Source organism: Dermacentor variabilis, chromosome 5, assembly GCF_050947875.1.
Source record: "Dermacentor variabilis isolate Ectoservices chromosome 5, ASM5094787v1, whole genome shotgun sequence".
Lineage (NCBI taxonomy): Eukaryota > Metazoa > Arthropoda > Arachnida > Ixodida > Ixodidae > Dermacentor > Dermacentor variabilis.
In genome coordinates this window covers 153,886,544-153,904,448 of record NC_134572.1, presented here as the reverse complement: position 1 = coordinate 153,904,448, position 17,905 = coordinate 153,886,544, and the positions used below count along the sequence as shown (strand labels likewise).

Genomic DNA, 17,905 nt, shown 5'->3' with positions numbered 1-17,905 from the left:
CCGAGCTGCGCTCAAATATTGCATTAGTGAATATCGTAATCATCTCCCACTTTTTGCGTCTTTTAAGACCGCACTATCTTTTGCGTCGCGTGAAGAAAACAGATAAACAAATGCAGTTTGTTCCAAAAGAAAGTTGAACGGTTTAAAAAGTTAACGGTTATGACGAAACCGAGGGGCCAGCAGTACGCAGGTGAAGGGAATTTGCCTTGGCTAACAGCACGGACTTTGATAAATTACCCGCTATCTCTACACAGTTACGCTTATCTAGCGTTGAATTTTGTGAATGCATTAAGAAAGAATAGTCTAGGCAGAGGTACGAATGAATAGCTGTGCGAGAGCCGAAAAACAAACCTGCAGAAATGGCGCGTTTACTCAACTAGAGGCTCATAAATTTCTGCTGGCGCAAGCTAAACCTTCATTAAAATATAATAGCGTGCCATCTTCCTCGAACAACCTCGTAACGGCGTAGATCGCTTCGGCATTATTTGTCAATATCTACTGCTGCTGTCGAATGAGTAACACGACGACTTCCATGCGTACTTGCAGCAGCTAAGAGCGAATGAATACTGAACAAAACTAAATACAAGAAACATTGGCTTGTGTTTGACCGGAAAAGAATTCACGGTCATAGGTGGAAACAGCGCTTTCATTGTGCGTCTCAGTCATACCAAGAAAAGTTTGCAAAAGCGCGGGCAGAGGATTACCGAACACGAATGTAGCTATTTGCTCTCGAATCTCGACATAGTTCTATCACTGGATTGGTATGGTCAACGCACGTAAGACGTTTGCTGGTATTTATAACCCTGTGTGATGTGTGCCCTCCTTACGCTGCAGCCATCCCTAGCTTCTCGTCTTCCTTAAGGAGAGCGATTGTAGAATGCTAACATCTCTTGGTCAGGCGAACAACTGGTTCATTGAAAATAAATGCATAAATAGCATCGGAAGAATTTGGGACAATGCTGAAGAAGTCAACAAATACGCGGTGACACGTCAAAAAAAAAAACAAGAAGACTAATATCTCTTCGACTGGACTCGACACATTGCTCCTGTCCATCGCAATGCAACGAAGAATGCTCGAACGTGCGAGATGTGTGGGCAACTTGGACACACGCAGGACACAAATCACTGGATTGCACAAAGAAAAACTGCCTCATGTGCTGTCATCGAAGTCTCGCGTATTCAGACGTCAGCTGCGCTGGTACTGCACCCCCACCCCGAAAAAAAATTAAACACTACGGAAATACTGCATCTAAGGAATAGGCGCAGCACACGAAAGGATGCCCACTTCTAGGTTATAGTATGCCAGTTCATACGAGAGAATTCTTAGAAAAACTTGCAAGCATCTTCAGGAATATTGGCAACAACGCTGCTTTTGCCCCAAGTGATCTTGTACCAGATGGCACCATATATTGTCAGCACAGGCACACGAAGGGGCAATCTCAAATACTAACTCAACGTGAAATGATACCATGCCGCATCATGTAGAGTGTTCTTCATTTCCGTCTTTTTCTATTTTTGAAAACCCGCGAGGTAAATGTCGGGTGTTATTTTCAAAGACAAGAATAGCCGAGTAGTTCTTTTTTTGTCTGGGAAAGTAAATTTTACGAAGAAATAGCATATGCGATGCTCCGTTTTTGGACATATACATTCTATATAACCATTCGTTATCACTGAGAGGGACATGTCACGACAAGTTCAGCTGCTCATAAATCAGGGGCATGTAACCCATAGTTCTATGTCTCTGCCGCTCGTGCACGTTCTACTTCTCGTGCAGCTTGCATGTAACTCCAGAGCGCTTTCAGCAGGCCAGGAATGGAAATCCTACAGGGTTCTCGTGAATATCGCCGAGTATTCGCATGTAAAAATGAAGAAATTTTCAGTACGCTCGATTGGGGACTGACGACGCCAACAACTGTGGAATCTAGCATATGTCCAACAATCGCCAACGAACCTTGGCTCACGGGCACTATCACCAGCCTACAAAAGACGGTAGGCTGCAGTGTCTCTCCGGAGCGTTGAAGCGGTAGTGCTATATGTGTGTCGCTCAGGCACGTTTTGCTTCTCGTGCAGGTTAGTTATAGTTTACCTTCGAAATTTGCCGTTTTTATCTTGCCGGTGCCACCCCGTATCTTGTATAACTGTGTACGTATGCAATGCGATGGTCGAAAGCTCTAACGGCGCCTAATCTTTTGTTGCATCGCTTTGCCTTTTATTTGTCATTCTGAATACTCTGCGGTCATATTGAAATCTATCCCGGCCATGGCAATGATGCAACGCTAAAGAAAATTTTGCATGGCCAAAACGTGATTGTTAGAAACCCTTAATAGTATCGCAATGAATCAAACGGAACATCCGGCAGCTATAAATAATTTGACCTCATGTGTGTCGTCAATGGAAGGAAGAACGTTAGTACTGGCAAACTTATAATTCGCCATTACGGAGTGCACCACACACTATGATGCACAGCACGGCGCGATACAGCTGCTCCAAAGTAAGATTGATGAATTTGAAAAGCTTAGTAGGCAGCAAAAACTTGTGTTCTGCGGCATACCTGATACACATGTCCGCGAATCTTGCTTATTACCTCAAATGCCTTTGAAGGAAGTATGCTCAATAAAATTATAAGCTAATGCTCAATCAATTAAAGAAGTTCATCGACTTGGAGCATCTCCAGCACGAACAATGCAACCCTTGAACACTAGGTTTGAGTCACAGAAAAAAAAAACACTTGATCAGTATGTCGGAAGGCTTTGCCGCTCCAGTGCGCAAGAGAAGGCAAAATTTGTTTCGGTTCGCTTAGGAATATAAAAGCAAGGACATACGTATGCAACTAAACCATGAGATCCTTTACATAGAGAGACAGAGGAAGTAAGCATTTTTTGACGGGGTGCGCCTTGGATAAGCCGCACCCCGTCAAAAAGACGTGGCATGCTTGCTGGGAATCGGTTAGGACATACAGCTGCCCAGGAATGTGGAGAACGTGCCGCACATCAAGCGCTACTCCAAGAAGTTCTCCCTGTGTAGGTGTAGAACCCCACAAGGAGGCGGCTGTAAAAAATGTTTCAGCGCCATTGGATGGCGCTGGATGGCTATAGTATTGGAACTACAGCGCAGTACCCGTTGCGGCACCGATTGGCATCCGTGTATGGGGTATTTGTCTCAGGCATATCACCGAGCATAAGCACCAGGTATCGTACACGGGCGCGTCGTCGTCCCGCATCATGTTCAACATGCATGTTTCGTGTGGTGGGTGCACCTTTATGGCTGTACGGACGCAAGTCGCAACCGCGATGGCGATGTCTTCATAGTCATTGTAGAGAACTGAATATCTTGAGGGCAGGTACAGCCCAATGGGTGTGAACAAAAGACATTGTCTTTGACTGGACTACTGAGCTTCCAACTCGTCGCCGTGAGTGTTATGCGCCCCTTCCACTAACAAACGTTTCGTGGTGGTGTAGTGTGGAAGGCCGTGGGCAAGGTTGGTCGCCTTTCGAATCATGGCGTCGACCCGTATCTTTTCCGACTGGGTAAGTCTGTAGGAGGGACGGTGGTAAGTAATGAGACCGTTCATGGAGGCCTCCACCAGGCGCAGTAGGCACCGTTCTCGTAGACCTGAGCGCCTGTTGGAGACCCGCCGAATCATGGCCAGAGTATGTTCGGTCTGCCGGGGCAAGAGAGAGACAGTGCAATTCACCTTCCCTTCACTTGAACCTGTAGTCCAAGAGTACGAGCACGGTCAACCTGGCGTACAGGAGCGCCATCCACGTATACCGTGATGTCGGGTAGAGGGGTGATGCTACGCGCGCGTATATGGACAAGCTCGAACTTTTGTGAAGCACAGGACAAGGTGCCATGTCATACGTAAGTGGTGTCGATGTCGACGGCCTGCTGCAGCCGATCCTGAGTGGCCCCGTCTAACCCTTGCGTCATCCAGATCGTGATGTCGTCTGTGTAAATCGCATGTGCAACATCGGGGATCTGGTCGAGCCACTCAGTCTTGCGATGGTGATATTCAATAGAGTGGGGGGTAGACCTGATCCCTGTGGGGTGCCGCGACCTGTGAGACGAATCGTGTGCGACAGATGTGGCCCTATACCAATGGTGTCTATTCTCTCGCACAAAAAGGAACAAATGTAGTTATACACGTGGCTACCGCGGCGTGCTTCAGCAAACTTTCGGTGAATCAAGTCGTGTACCATGTCATCCAATGCTTACTTTAGATAAAGGGCGAGGATGACCTTCTTGTGGGCACGGAACGGAGGGCTGCTAACATCTTTAACTCTAGAAGCACGCCCTGCGTGGAGAGATGTTCCAGAAATCCAAACTGTGAGTGGCAGAAAAAAGACTGTAGTTTGAAGAAAGACTGTAGACGGCGCAAAAGCGCGCGTCCCATTAACTTTCCGATTAAGGAAGCAAGGGATATTGCTCGTAAGTTTTCTATGGCAATGGGCTTGCCTGGTTTAGGTATTAGCGAAATATCAGCTTGACGCTATGCCTGCGGAAGCATGCCTTGGTGCCATTGATGATTGAATGGGTTTGTTAGATGATGTAGATCTGAATCACTGAGGTTTCGCAGGGTGGGAAATCCGATATGATCTGCCCCTGGGGCAGCGTTTTGACGGAGATCTTGAAGTACCACGCGAACCTCATTGATTATGATGTCCACGTTGAGTTACTCGTTAGGCTCTTCTGCGTACGGGTATTCGGGATACTGTGATGGTGGACCGGTAGACATGAAACGTTTTTCTAGCTCTTTGAGAAGAGCAGATGAGTCGTCTCGGTACTTCTATATTACGCTGCGTAGGCGATGAAATCTTGGTGTATTTGTAGCGCATAGAACCGCCAATGCGCGAAGTATCGACCATCTTGTCGCAGCGACTAGGATGACTGAGAGACGTTCACAGAAACCTCGCCAGCTGTTCCACCCGAGATTTTGAGCAGATTCTTGTGCCTCGTGCGAAATATTGTCGATACGCAGACGAACCTAGCGATTGAGGCGTTGGCATTTCCAACGCCGCGTGAGCACTGTACGTGCCTCCCAAAGATGTTGTAGGTGTGGGTCCGCGACCGGGGTTGCAGTTGTGGTAACCAGTGTGCGCGTACACGCGTCTTGGTCAGCAGAAAGGGACTCGTGCCAGTGCTCGTGTCCTACCCCTCCAGGAGGTGTCTGTCGACGCTCCCTGAGCCACGAGCAAACCGTGATCCATACCTTGCGCTCAAGACAGTGTGCACTGTGCAGTGGTAGCGTAGTGGTCCAGATGTAATGGTCACTGCCTGGATATTTGTCGAAAGGACCATGTGCAGTCACTGGTCCTGTATTTTTGGTAACAATTTAGTCAGGGCATGAGTCACGTGTGACACTGTTATCGAAACGTGTTACCTACCCTGGGTCTGTATATATCTCAAGTTACATATAGTATATATCAAGTATATCTCAAGTTACATAATTCATCCCAGAGGAGCACCTTTGCCTGCAGATTTGCGGTACCCCCAAACCATATGCTTAGCGTTGAAGTCGCCGCATACGAGAAGGATGCGCCCAAGACGTCTAAATTCTATTATAAAGCGATGAAATGAGTGTGTGCATGGGTGCGGAGCACTGTACGCATTGAGTATGTGGACACTGCGACTGTTCTTGCACTGTGTAATGATTTGGAGAACTTGGGGTGGGATGTCAATGTTTATAGTATGGGAGTTGTACGTTAAGTTTTTTGATACTAGAGCCCCCCCGAGTGGGGAACTACCCAGTCGTGCTTCACCACAAAGTGGTGAAGCACGAAAGAGAAGGGGAGCAGAGTAGGAGGAGGAGGAGAAACATTTATTAAAAAGAAAGGGCAAGCAGGTGTCTTTCTGCTTGTGCGGGAGGCGCCCTTAGTCCAGGGCTCCTGCGGCTCTTGCTGTCTCCCGGGCCCGCCGCACCAGTTGCTGCTGGTTACGAGGGCCCGAACTAGTCAGCACGGCCTCCCACTGCTCGGGTGTGGGTGTGGGTGTGGGTGTGGGTGCTCGGGTATTTGCGGGGCCGCCTTCACGTTGGGGCACGCCCATGTGGTGTGATATAGGGAGGCGTAATCATTACAAAGGGGACATTTGTATGAATATAGTGTAGGGTGTATTGCGTGTAGTCTGCTTAGATGGGGGTATGTGTTGGTTTGTAGTTGTCGCCATGTTACGGCGTCTTCACGTGAGAGGGTCTTGTGTGGAGGCGGGTATTTTCGTCTGTTGAATCTGTGGTGTTGTAGTATGGCGTTGTATTGTAAAGGTACGGGCTCCATGGAGGCGGCCGTATCCCTCTCTTGTGGCGCCAGGGAGGCATGAGCTCGGGCTACAGCGTGCGCACGCTGATTTCCACGGAGGGACTCGTGTCCTGGAGTCCACACTATTTCAACGTCCGGCAATTGGGAGGCTTGTTTGAGGAGTCGGTGGGCGATTGAAGATATTCTGCCTCTCGCGTAGCTCCGGCAAGCCGCCTGGGAGTCAGTAATGATTGTGACGTACTCGTTGGTCGGACTAGAGGTGATGGCCAAGGCGATGGCTGTCTCCTCCGCTACGAGGGCGCTGGCAGTGCGGAACGTCATCGAGACCACCTCTTGTAGGTTATAGTCGACAACGCTGGCCGTCATGGCTGCCTTTTGGGGGTACTGCGCGGCATCTGTGTATAGTGTGGTGGGGAGACTGCCATATTTTGTCTGTAGAGTTTTTGCGCGAGCTTGGCGACGATCGGCATGATGTTCCGGGTGCATGCTTCTGGGGATAGGGGCTACCTTGATGTGTTCCCGGAAGTTGGGGGCCAGATGAATTGCTTGTTCGTGGCCTTTGCCGTGTGTGGGGTAGCCTAGGCGCGCTAGGACTGTCCTTCCTGTTGGTGTGAGGGCTAGTCGTTCTCGTTGGCTTGTGAGGTGGGCGTCTATAATTTCTCTTATAGTATTATGGACTCCTAGGGCTTCAAGCTTGAGTGTCGCTGTTACTCTCCTGATATTTCCTCCTACAAGAATGAAACTGCTCCCCTTCTTGACGTACTTCTTCGGAAAGCCTACAAGAAGGGGAGCAGTTTCGTTCTTGTAGGAGGAAATATCAGGAGAGTGCCTGGACCCAGCAGAATGCTGTTGCAGGGACGCCCTGTTTTGACGGTGAACCCTGCAGCTCCTCTGCCAGAACACGATCTGCTGCTGGCTAAGGGCCGCCATCATCCTCGTGAGTGGAAGCGGCCGCGTGTCAGTGTGCTTGTGATCTTGCACCTGTGAGGTGTAGTTGGGGCCGTGCGGACTGGAAAGCCGGCAGCGGGGTTCCTATAGAATCCAAACGGGAGACGAACCTCCCAATTCACCAATACAACTTTAAGCTCATGCTTGACTTGATATAAGTGACGCCTGGTGCGAACGCGCTGAAGACGTTCATTGCGTTCCTTTTGTTGCGTTGTTCGACAGGCGTCGTCTAAATCATGTCAAGCAGGGGCTTCAAGTTAAGATGTATTTCCGAATAGGGGAGAAACTCGGCGAATAGGGAATGCATCCGCTCCTCTGATGCTTGCATTGCGGTTATGATTTCCTGGCGTAGCGCTAGAGATTCATGCCGCGCGCTGTCTATATATTGCTGGCTGTATTCTGGCATTTGTGCGCTCTATTAGAGCCTCCAGCTGTGCATGCGGTTGCGCGTGACGCGATTGCATGTCACGGAGGAGCCGCGAGATTTCGGAAAAGGTATGATTGTTGGTGTTCGGTGGGAGAGTGGAGCGGGACGTCTTGTGGCATGAAGAGTGGGGGGAGCGAGCTGTACGTGATCCCTTGGGCAACACACCTCCCGAGGTGCCGCCTTGGTTTTAGTGTTCTCCATGGCCCGTGGCTGCTGCTGGTCTGGGGCAGCTGCTGAGATTGCCGGCTTGCCGAATGGTGCCTTGTCGTAGGGCTGAGCGGATGCCTGCAATGCCAGGGCAGCCTGACGCTTCACGCGGTTGCGGGCGCAGGATGACTGGAAGCGTGATCGGGAACGCGACTTGGATTTTTCTCGTGCACTGGGCGGTATCTGGACCGCGTTTTCGAACCAGGCGGGATCCAGCGGAACCAAGCTCCGCGGGATTTCCTGATTGTGACACTTTGTTTTCTATTTCACTGCTGTGCGCGTTCAACTGTCTGATGGCCTTCGACGTCGTTTTCTTTCACTCAGCACAAAATTCGCCTCCGTGCGAGGAAGCTTCGTTGTCCTCGTCTTTCTCTTCTTTCACCACGGCACTATCTCGCGGTCTTCACATATTGCAGGGTCTTCGTAATTTCTTTCGAAGGTCTTTTGAGTATGTCTGCTTAATTGCTTCTCCTACGTATATTTCTTTGAGTTTTGCTCTTGGTTTGCCAACCGTGCCCGTGAGTTCCCTCGCTATTGTCTGAAAGGCGCGTAACGATACGGATTTTGTTGGCGCTGGTTCTAGCATACCTGTATGTCCCACATTTCCTAAACTGAGCTGGATCCAAATTTCTCTTTCTAGTTTCTGCGCATAATCAAAAAGATTAATTGAAGAACAGCACATAACTAATACCCAATAGTAATAGCCGGCGTCAGAGCTCCTGCGAACAGCGGCGCTTAGGCAGTCCGGCGTCTACGGTCGTCCATGCGGTCGTGAAAGAGGCTCGTTGAACAGCGGCAAAAATTTTCACATTGCTACATACTCAGGGAGTCAAGTTGGTTGGATATTTGGTTTCGAACCTCCTTACCTCAGCACAGCAGCCCGATCCGCTACCCATTCGGACACGGACTCAGTGACCGAGATAGAGGGAAACGGTCAGATACAAACTCACATAGATATATAGCCCTCGGAAAGTAGTTGAAGCTCCCAAAGAATAATAATACCTTAAAAACACTTACCTGTAGCATACTCACATCGTCTTTCCCTCTGTGTGGCGTTGTTCTATGGCAAAGAACTGCTTTTCGCAACAAAGCTGTTGCAAGTTCCTTGTATTCTTGTATGTAGCATGTTTGTTTGGGTAATGCGTTCATGATCACTCCGGAAAGATATAGACGCCGTACGCAGAAGTACAAATACCCGGCATACTTGTACAAGGCACACTTAAAATACACAAACAGCACACAGACGATGGCACCTAAATTACATTTCAGAGGACACGTGATATATTTGAACGAGCCAAAGGCAAGCATGCAGCCTACACATCATGTAGAAGCAGGTATCGCCGTGTCGGAGACATTGCGGAACCGGTGCCAGATAGGAGGGTCATACGGAAGGCGTTGTGTTGGCGTGTTGATCTCAGGTGGCTGTACGACACGGTCCACGAATGGGAGCCTCTACATGCCAGCTTGCCGACAGCGGGCTTATGTCCGGGAGCAAACAAAAGCCGATCACGGTGTCACATCCATAGCCAGCGCGCTGTCCCCATTTGCGTTCTCCCGAATGCTCCTACAATAAGGCTCAAGAATGCAAGCTCTCCAGGACCAGTTGTGCAGTGGGGAACAGGTCAAGGTGGCCTCTCAGCTGGTGAGAGCGTCGGCTCGGATGCAGTTGATTGTTCCAATGAAGTGGGTGCCCAGTGAGGAAGCCTTCGAACGCCGAATCTTGCGCACTGCACACGCTGCGAAACACGCTCTTCGAGCCATGCTTACGGAAGCACCGGTGCCGCCGCCATTCGATGGCGCTGTCTTAATTTGTTTTGTGTTTATTTTTCACTCCCGCGTACTGTACAATATTACAGCGTCATCCATTCAAAAGATATGTAGCACATCTCATCACGGAACGCTGCTACGAAAGATGATGCGCCTCTAAAGAGAGGGAGGGACGCAACTTTAATGATATGCTGAAGAAGTTAACCAGGCGCATCGCCTAGCATGCGACTGCCGAGATTGGGTGATAATAACTATATACCCAGTGATGCGGGACATATAGTACACACAGCAGTATATACAGTACATACATACATACATACATACATACATACATACATACATACATACATACATACATACATACATACATACATACATACATACATACATACATACATACATACATACATACATACATACAGCAGTATATACTGCACATACAGTAATGAACGCACACATATACGTTGTAGAGGCATTTACAAGCTTTCGTTAACGCTTGTGGCTCGCAAGATCATCTCCTACGCTTTCGTGGCGCGCTGGGTTGAAGAGCCTTGGTAAGGAATTACTGTCAGCGACACGTTGTAGTACATAATCCTTTTGTAGCACATATTCCGGTTTTGTGCGCAATGCAGTAGTAGTAGTGGTCACAAATTCAATACATGGTAATGTAGCTGATGTTCTTTGTGCCTTTCTACAGCGATGTCCCATCTAGCCTTCGCAATTCAGCACTCCATTGAATCCTTATGATCTGTTATTCTCACGACACTCTTTGGGCAGTGCTGATATATGAGGCAGTTTTGGCGTCAGTCTGCCACCTATATTATTAGACAAAAGAGTCCGCATATCCTACTGCACGTGTCGCGCGACCGACCAGTAGAAAAGAACAGCTGGTGCATGGTCGCGATCTTTAATTTTTCAATGCGTATTCCTTGGCGAGCTCCGCAGCTCTGTCACACAAAAAAGGTAAGGTCTTCTATTCGCACAAAAAAGCGTAATTTTCAAAATTGAGACGTGTAATCTTTGGGATGATGTAAATGTACATGTTTGATAGCTTTCAAGCGATGAGGAACGATTTAAAGCAAAAATTTAAAGAAAAACAGAAAACCCATAGAAGTACATAAGATCCGTCAAAATGCATGTGGAAGTTTATAATAGGGGTGAGCCAATGCAAATTTGGGGGTGAGTCAGCTTAAAATTTTGGGTTTGGTCAACTTGTCATTTGGAAGTGGGTGAAGTCAAATTTGGGTGTTGGCAAGCTAGAAATTTTTGTGCGAGCCAACTTAAAATTTGCAAGTGGGCCGGCTTGAAATTTATGGGTGGGCCAACATAAACTAGGGGGTGGGCTTAACTTAAATTTAGGGGTGGCACAACTTGCTATTTGGATATGGGCCAAATTAAACGGGGGGACCGCCAACATGAAACTTGAACGTAGTCACACTGAAATTAGGCGGTGTCCCAATATGAAATTTGGGGGTGGGCCAATCTAAAGTTTGGGGGGTGGGCGGCCTACATCTGGGGGTGGGCCAACTTCCATCCGGGTGGGCCAACTTGAAATTTGGGTGGTTCAATATTCGCATGAATGCTGCTGAGCATCCTTAGAGTTATCAACACCTGACGGACAAGCGAACGCTTTGACACTCTTGGCGCATTTTCATTGGACCTTACCGAGGAGAAGCCATAGCGAAGGAGAGAGCTTGCATGGACAAGGGAGGTGCGCGTAACACAGCCTTGTGAGAGCGACATCGAGGATGACATCGCATTGGGTAACTGCACTCTGCTGTCACGCTACAGCTGGTGTTCCCTTTCGACCACTCGTCTACGTCGATGCAATCTCGTGCCCAGCGTTCCGGCTCAATTGGTACGATCGCATTTAAGGGGACGGTTGCGGCGAGGAAATCTTAGAATTGTCTGCTAAGCCTAAGCATTTTTTGCAGTGGAGAAACCATCGGTAGACGTGCATAAACTAGGATGAGCAAGTAAGCGAAATTAAACAAAAACGAAGCCACAGCCAAGCCAAATGATGCGCACACATTAGTACACAATTGTCAGAATTTCTGTATATTTTCCTAGTTAGTTATTCTGTTAGATTTACTTCTAAGTGGCGCATCTAAGGTTCGTATAAACCACGATCCTTCAATCAAAAGTACGAACTCACGACTAATACTGATGTCGTGCAGTCCTTCCCGTCGTCCGTGCATTTATTTCTCAAGAGAAAGCATTAATACGAAGAGGTGCCAACTCGCCCAGCTTTCAGTTCTGCGGTGATTTGCCTTGTTGGCACATCATTAGGATGGCTTTTCGCTGGAGCGCAATTACTAGAGCAACACAGACGAAGAACAAGCACTGCATAGCACTCTGTGTGCATGTTTTTTTCTCTGAATTACACAGAACATCTTTAGCAAGACCTCACCCCTGCGTCGTTTGACCTTATCACCAAACACGAATCACGTTGAGCCTTGTTGAACCGTGTGGAAGAGAACGACTGTACAGGTGTAGGTAAGCGAAGTGGAAATTTATTGCTCGCACTTTTACACAAATCAATTGTGACGTTCGCCTTTCATGCGTGGTCCCTGCTTCCATGCGGCTTGCTCTTCTTCCCTGGAAAATCGAGAACACGTAATGCTAACTGCAAGAATATGTGAGAGATAAATAACAGCAGTGGTTGCTTTATGTGAGTGCTAAACAGGGATTACGCGAATGAAGAAGAAAAAAATTACTTTGAAAGTTTGCGTAAGAGACGTCCTTTCCCATAAGGTTACTGTTACCTGAAGTCGAATAAAGCTTCATCACTGTGTCTCTTGATATCTGCGGATTTCACCACGTCCAATGACCTTGCGTAAGCTCCCCACCTTTTATCACATGCCACCCACATTTCAGTGTATCTCCCAGTTCCCCTTACTTTGTGAGAAATAGCAGGCTAGAGACGCTATCCAGGCAGACCTGTCCTCTTTCTCTTCATTAAAATTTACTCTTGCTCTTTTCAGCTTTTGAGGTTTCTCGTGCGAAATACCATATTTTTTAGTTGCCATTTTTCTTTACTGATAGACCATGCGTAATAAAGATGCAAAAGCTACCGCAACGCGTAGCAATATAATATAAGCGAGTGCCCCCCCCCCCGAATTAAGATCCATTAAATAATTCTATGCTAATATCTACAATCAAACGACAATGCAATAATTTTCTATATATGCCGAATACGAGGCTCGTTAGGCTTTGCGCCAGGCTACCAAGCTCGGTGTGGGCAGGTCCGCTTTCATGTTTTGCCACGCCAGCAGGTCACGTCCGGTTTTCTCCAGGACATCAAGGAGGCTATATGAAACACAGATTGGCCACTGCCTACTTAGCCAGCCACAAATAGCGCCGTCATAACAAATGTTTCTCGCACTGAAAACTCACGTTGTGTGACTGCCATTGCGAACTGTGAATAGCTTCAGTCACGCGATGCGGTAGTCCATTTTGTGCATATATATTCTATCCATTCTTAGAAAGACCACTGCACTGCAGGATATGCATCAAGTTTCGACATCCAAGCAGTGTGTGCACGAACGTGACGGCCTGCTCTCGCTACTCCTCTCGCTGCACCACTCTGCGGGGTCGTAACCGTTTTCAACACCATGATGCATGTCCAAGGGAAGGTCCCCTTCATGAATAATATAGGAATATATTTAGGCAGATGGCGCAAGATCAATCTTTTCACCGAGAAGCTGCCGACATAGCTTGAAAATGACGCCAACAACGCTCCCGTCGCCTACGTCTATCAAATAACTACAGCATCTATGATGTACAGGCCATATATGTGTCATAACTGCCTTCTTTATCAACGAGCCCAAGAAAACAAATGCCAAGGAAAAAGGAGCCAAGTATAAGGAAGCTGTGGAGGACCTGACTGCTGATTATTCTACTGTATTTGCAGGCAATTATCGATTCTATGATGCGCAAGACGCCACGAAAGCGTCCAACACCTCATCCGTTCCCGAGAAGCTGCCAGAAAAAGATCAGCGGGTCGTCGTAATACTGCAGTGGCTGGTTGACATTATTTTCATTATTTATACTAGGCCGTGCAAGACATCAGCACGATGTACCTAAAAGTACTGGACGCCCTCCATGCACTGCTTGCGTGCCTTCAGTAGGCATCATACATCGCCTGTTATCGTTTCGAACAGAAGTGAGAACTGCAACGCTGTGCGCGTGAATGCTTCTTACATCGGCACATTTTCATAAATCGGACTCCAAGCTATAGCTATAGCCTCTCAAGTTTGTTACACTAATTAGCTATGAATTCATCAATTCTTCGAGACATGGTGAGCAAAAAAGTGGTCGTTTATGTCTGAAGGCCCCAAGATTATGTTCCATCAGTTCTAAGACGCGTGACGACCACAGCAAAGTGTTCAATAACATTAGCATCGACTTCACATATGCCCTACATGCGATGCGTCATCATGCAAAGAACCAAAACCTAAAATCTACAAACTACCTTCCACAGACCTGAATGACCAGCTCTTGTGTCGACATGATCCTCCAGTAAAGCAGCAACCTCACTGTCCTTTCTCCTTCTCTTTCCTCTATTTATCTCTTCTCCCCTTCACCCTGTGCAGGCTAAACCAAAACCGAACTCCTGTGTAGGCTGGCAGATAAACCGAAACCGCGTCTGGTTTATCGCCCAAACTTTCCTTTTTTTCGTCTTCTTTATCTTTCTGTCCCTGAAAACATTTTGTTCACTGAACAATACTAAATAAATTTTAGGACCAAATACATGACACAGGTGGTGCAGTGACGTCGTGTAACCCCATAAAAAGTAGCAAAAAGCACTCAAATGGTAAAATTTTACTATACAAAGTATACAGTAGATGTAAATGGTGTATGCACTATTGTATGCGCTAACACTTGTAAGTTGTGAGGGCTTCTGACTGCAAATTTAGTTGCTGCTGGCAGATTTAGGTTGTCTTCCGCGTATTTTCTTGCGTAAAAAACGAGGAACAAAAGAAAAATGAATGAACTGGAACATCATTGTTGAGTAGCGTTGAGGAGAGTTTTGTTGCAGGTGGCCTCGTGAAATCATGCAAGAAATTGTAAGGGAGAATATGTACTTTTTGAAACTGTTTGGAAGCTTCGTAGCGCTATTATGACACCGGGAGGAACATTTTCTTCAGGATGCTAGTAAAAGACATGATTGAAAATACTCAGTCCTGGATATTTATTTTTATTTATTTATTTATTTATGTACCTCAAAATACTCTTGTTGCTGGGTTTTACATGTGGAATGGTTAACCGTTCATAGAAACAATTCAAAAACAGGAAAGAAACACTAAATACAAGAATGAAAAATATGAATAACAAGTACAAACAAGTATTTATTTATTTGTTATTTATTTACATTACCCCTAAGGGCCCTCAAACGAGGGTATTACATGGGGGGGGGTACAAACATGAAATATACACAAGAAGTAAAACTACATAAAATAAACATACACGCAAGGAACATAAAATAAATAGATATGAACAAGGGGTATATGCACTTAGTATATGCACTTAAATACAACACATCTATCACTAATATAAATAAATGTAGGTATGAGTAATATTTAGCGCATAAAAAATTGTTAGTTCACTTTTTTATACATATAAAGCTTTCGTTGCAGCTTCTTGCAAGCTCGAGAGATGGAGAAATGCATAACACTATTTAATAATGCCCGCCAGAACCGCTTTAAATTTTGAAGTTCGGTGTTCTTTGCAGCATTGACGGGTAATCTGTTGCAGTCCTTTGCCATTTGGACGAAAAATGAAGTCATATGGGCATAATAGCGACATATTAGGGTTGAACGGCTTTTTGTTGATTTATGCGAAAGTGATAATCATTGAGCAGGAGTGATGACGGTGGAGTTAATCGAAGAGTGATGAAATTTGTGAAAATTGGAAAGCCTCACAATATTGCGGCGGCATGCCTGACTGAGAAGGTTGGCCCGAGATTTTTGTGCTTTGCCGCTAGTTAGATAAGAGTAATCTGAATAAGTGAACCTTGGAGCGCAATTTTGGGCCGATTCCAACATGTTTGAAAGGTTAATCTGATGGCGGTCCAAAACTGCGCTGGCGTACTCGAGTTTAGGTCGTCCCAACGTGTGGTAAGCAAGCATTATTTTCACAGAGCGCGTGGTGTGATACCCGTTCAGACGCAAAGAAGCGAGGGCGTGGTTAGCACCGTTTGTGATGTTAATTATGGGAGACGACCATGTAAGATCACCGGATAGGTGGATGCCAAGATATTTATATGAGTGTAGAGATGATATTTAGAAACCGTAAATTGTGCAAACTGTTGTGGAATTCGACGACCGATGGTGGAAGGGCATGAGCGCAGTTTTCTTTGTGTTGAGAGCCATCAACCACATGTCACACTATTTTTCTACGTGATGTAGATCAGTTTGGAACTTGGTAGAGTCAAGTTTGTTCTTGATGTAGCGGTAGATAACACAGTCATCGGCGAATAATCGAACATTAGAGGAGATATTATTGGGAAGATCATTTATATAAGTTAGGCAGAGCAATGGACCCTCAGGTGTGCCCTGGGGATCGCCCGAGACAACCGGTGCGTTAGGATATCACGGTTGTTAGCCTACACAAACTGTTCACGATTATTAAGAAAATAACACACCCAGTTTAGGACAAGGGGGTTGAGGTTTAAATGCGAGAGTTTAATAGAAGGCGTTGGTGAACAGTTTTGTCAAAAGCGTTCTTAAAATCTAAAAAGAGTGCGTCGACGGGCGCGTTGACATCTGGTGCTGATATCGGTAATTAAGCGGCCTAGTTGGGCAGAGCATGAACGAGGTTTAGAAATCCTTGTGGGCAGGGACGAAAAAAAATTTACACATACTAGAAATGACATATTGGCACGTGCACTTTATCGGGCGACCACGCTTCGCCGCCTAACAAATGTTATCGCACAGCGCGGGACGCGCCTGCATGTATCCGAAGTTTCTGGAAAGTTATCGATACTTCTAAACGCTGTCTGTTGTCGCCGAACCTTGTCTTATCTGATTTCATCGTCTCACGCGAATGGTGTAGAACTGTGTGGAAGGCACGTGGGTCCCAAGGATTAGTCTGGAAAATTCGACCACTGTTGTATAAAAGCCGACGCGATTGACCCGCTGAATAGATTTTCGACGATCGCCGACCGTGTTTGCCGCTATCGTTGTGCTATAAGTGTAGCCTGATTTGTGGGCACAGGTTCGCCCAATAAAAGTTAGTTTTGTCGTTCGCAGTATTGCTACTGTGTTCTTCAACGTCACCACCACGTGACAATATTGTGTGAATAAATTATGTGCTCCATTATTTTTGAAGGGGCACTTGTAATCAATATGGGTCGATATCTTTTTTGCGATGATTTGGAGCCGTTTTTGTGCATAGAAATTATTTTTACACCGTTCCAGTCATCAGGCACAATGCCGATCACAAAGGATTGCTGGAAAACCTACGATAAATGAACGCCTCAATTGTACTTTGTATTTTTTAGGATCTTTGCCTTGATGCAATCGATTCCTACTGACGATGTTGGTTTCAGGCACTCGAATATTCTGATTATTTCGTTGCTTCAAATGTTATGCCATGCATCTCATGGTGATCAGAGCAGAAATAAATGATTTGGGAGATCGCTTACAGGCTCCTCAGTAAACACTGAAGCGATGGTAGAGTTTAGTATTGCAGCGGCGTCCTCGTTTCGTACGCGAAAGTTGAGGTCATCAAAGAGTGATATAGGAGGACAAGGTTTAGGGTTACCGATTTGCCAGAATTTTTTAATTTTTTTCTCCTAGTATAACCGGTAAGGTGGACGATAGGAAGGAACGCTTAGTTTTGGCACCAACAAAGTCGAATTCCTTTTCAGAGATGCGATACCTACACCATGCGGTAGGTGTGTTAGATTGTTTTGCAGAAAGAAATAGCCTTTTCTTCTTGAATTTTAGTCGCTTTAACGCGTTGTTAAACGACGGTGAAGCTGGACGTTTTCTTACGTTGATGGTGGGGACGTATAAATCAACTACCTTTTTTTTATATTTGGACAGGGACCAGTTCAATTCGACTGAACGTTGAGAAAGGACATTGATAAAATCGATAGAAAACTCGTTTTATTCTTTGTGAAGGGCGCCATAGTCACCTTTATCATAAAGTGTTAACGTCTTTGCTTGCTTTCCAATGCGCGCTGGGTCACAAGAATATGTATCGTGAAGCACTGCCCGATCACTAAGACCAGGTAATGTGCGTGAGTGGTGGAATATGATTGGGATGGGTTATGAGCTCGAGGTCTAGTACGCTG

The 17,905-nt window shown here is 46.4% G+C and overlaps 2 long non-coding RNA genes across 2 annotated transcripts in view; one reads left to right on the top strand and one right to left on the bottom strand.

The window, feature by feature from the left end:
* The window catches only part of LOC142583262 (uncharacterized), a 94,116-nt gene that overhangs the window by 58,769 nt on the left and 17,442 nt on the right, over window positions 1-17,905 (top strand). The window lies entirely within an intron of this gene.
* Window positions 12,119-17,905, bottom strand: part of LOC142583261 (uncharacterized) — a 50,257-nt gene continuing 44,470 nt past the window's right edge. Inside the window, exon 3 of the long non-coding RNA XR_012828585.1 lies at window positions 12,119-12,201. This is a non-coding gene — a long non-coding RNA (uncharacterized LOC142583261). The remainder of the gene's footprint in view (window positions 12,202-17,905) is intronic.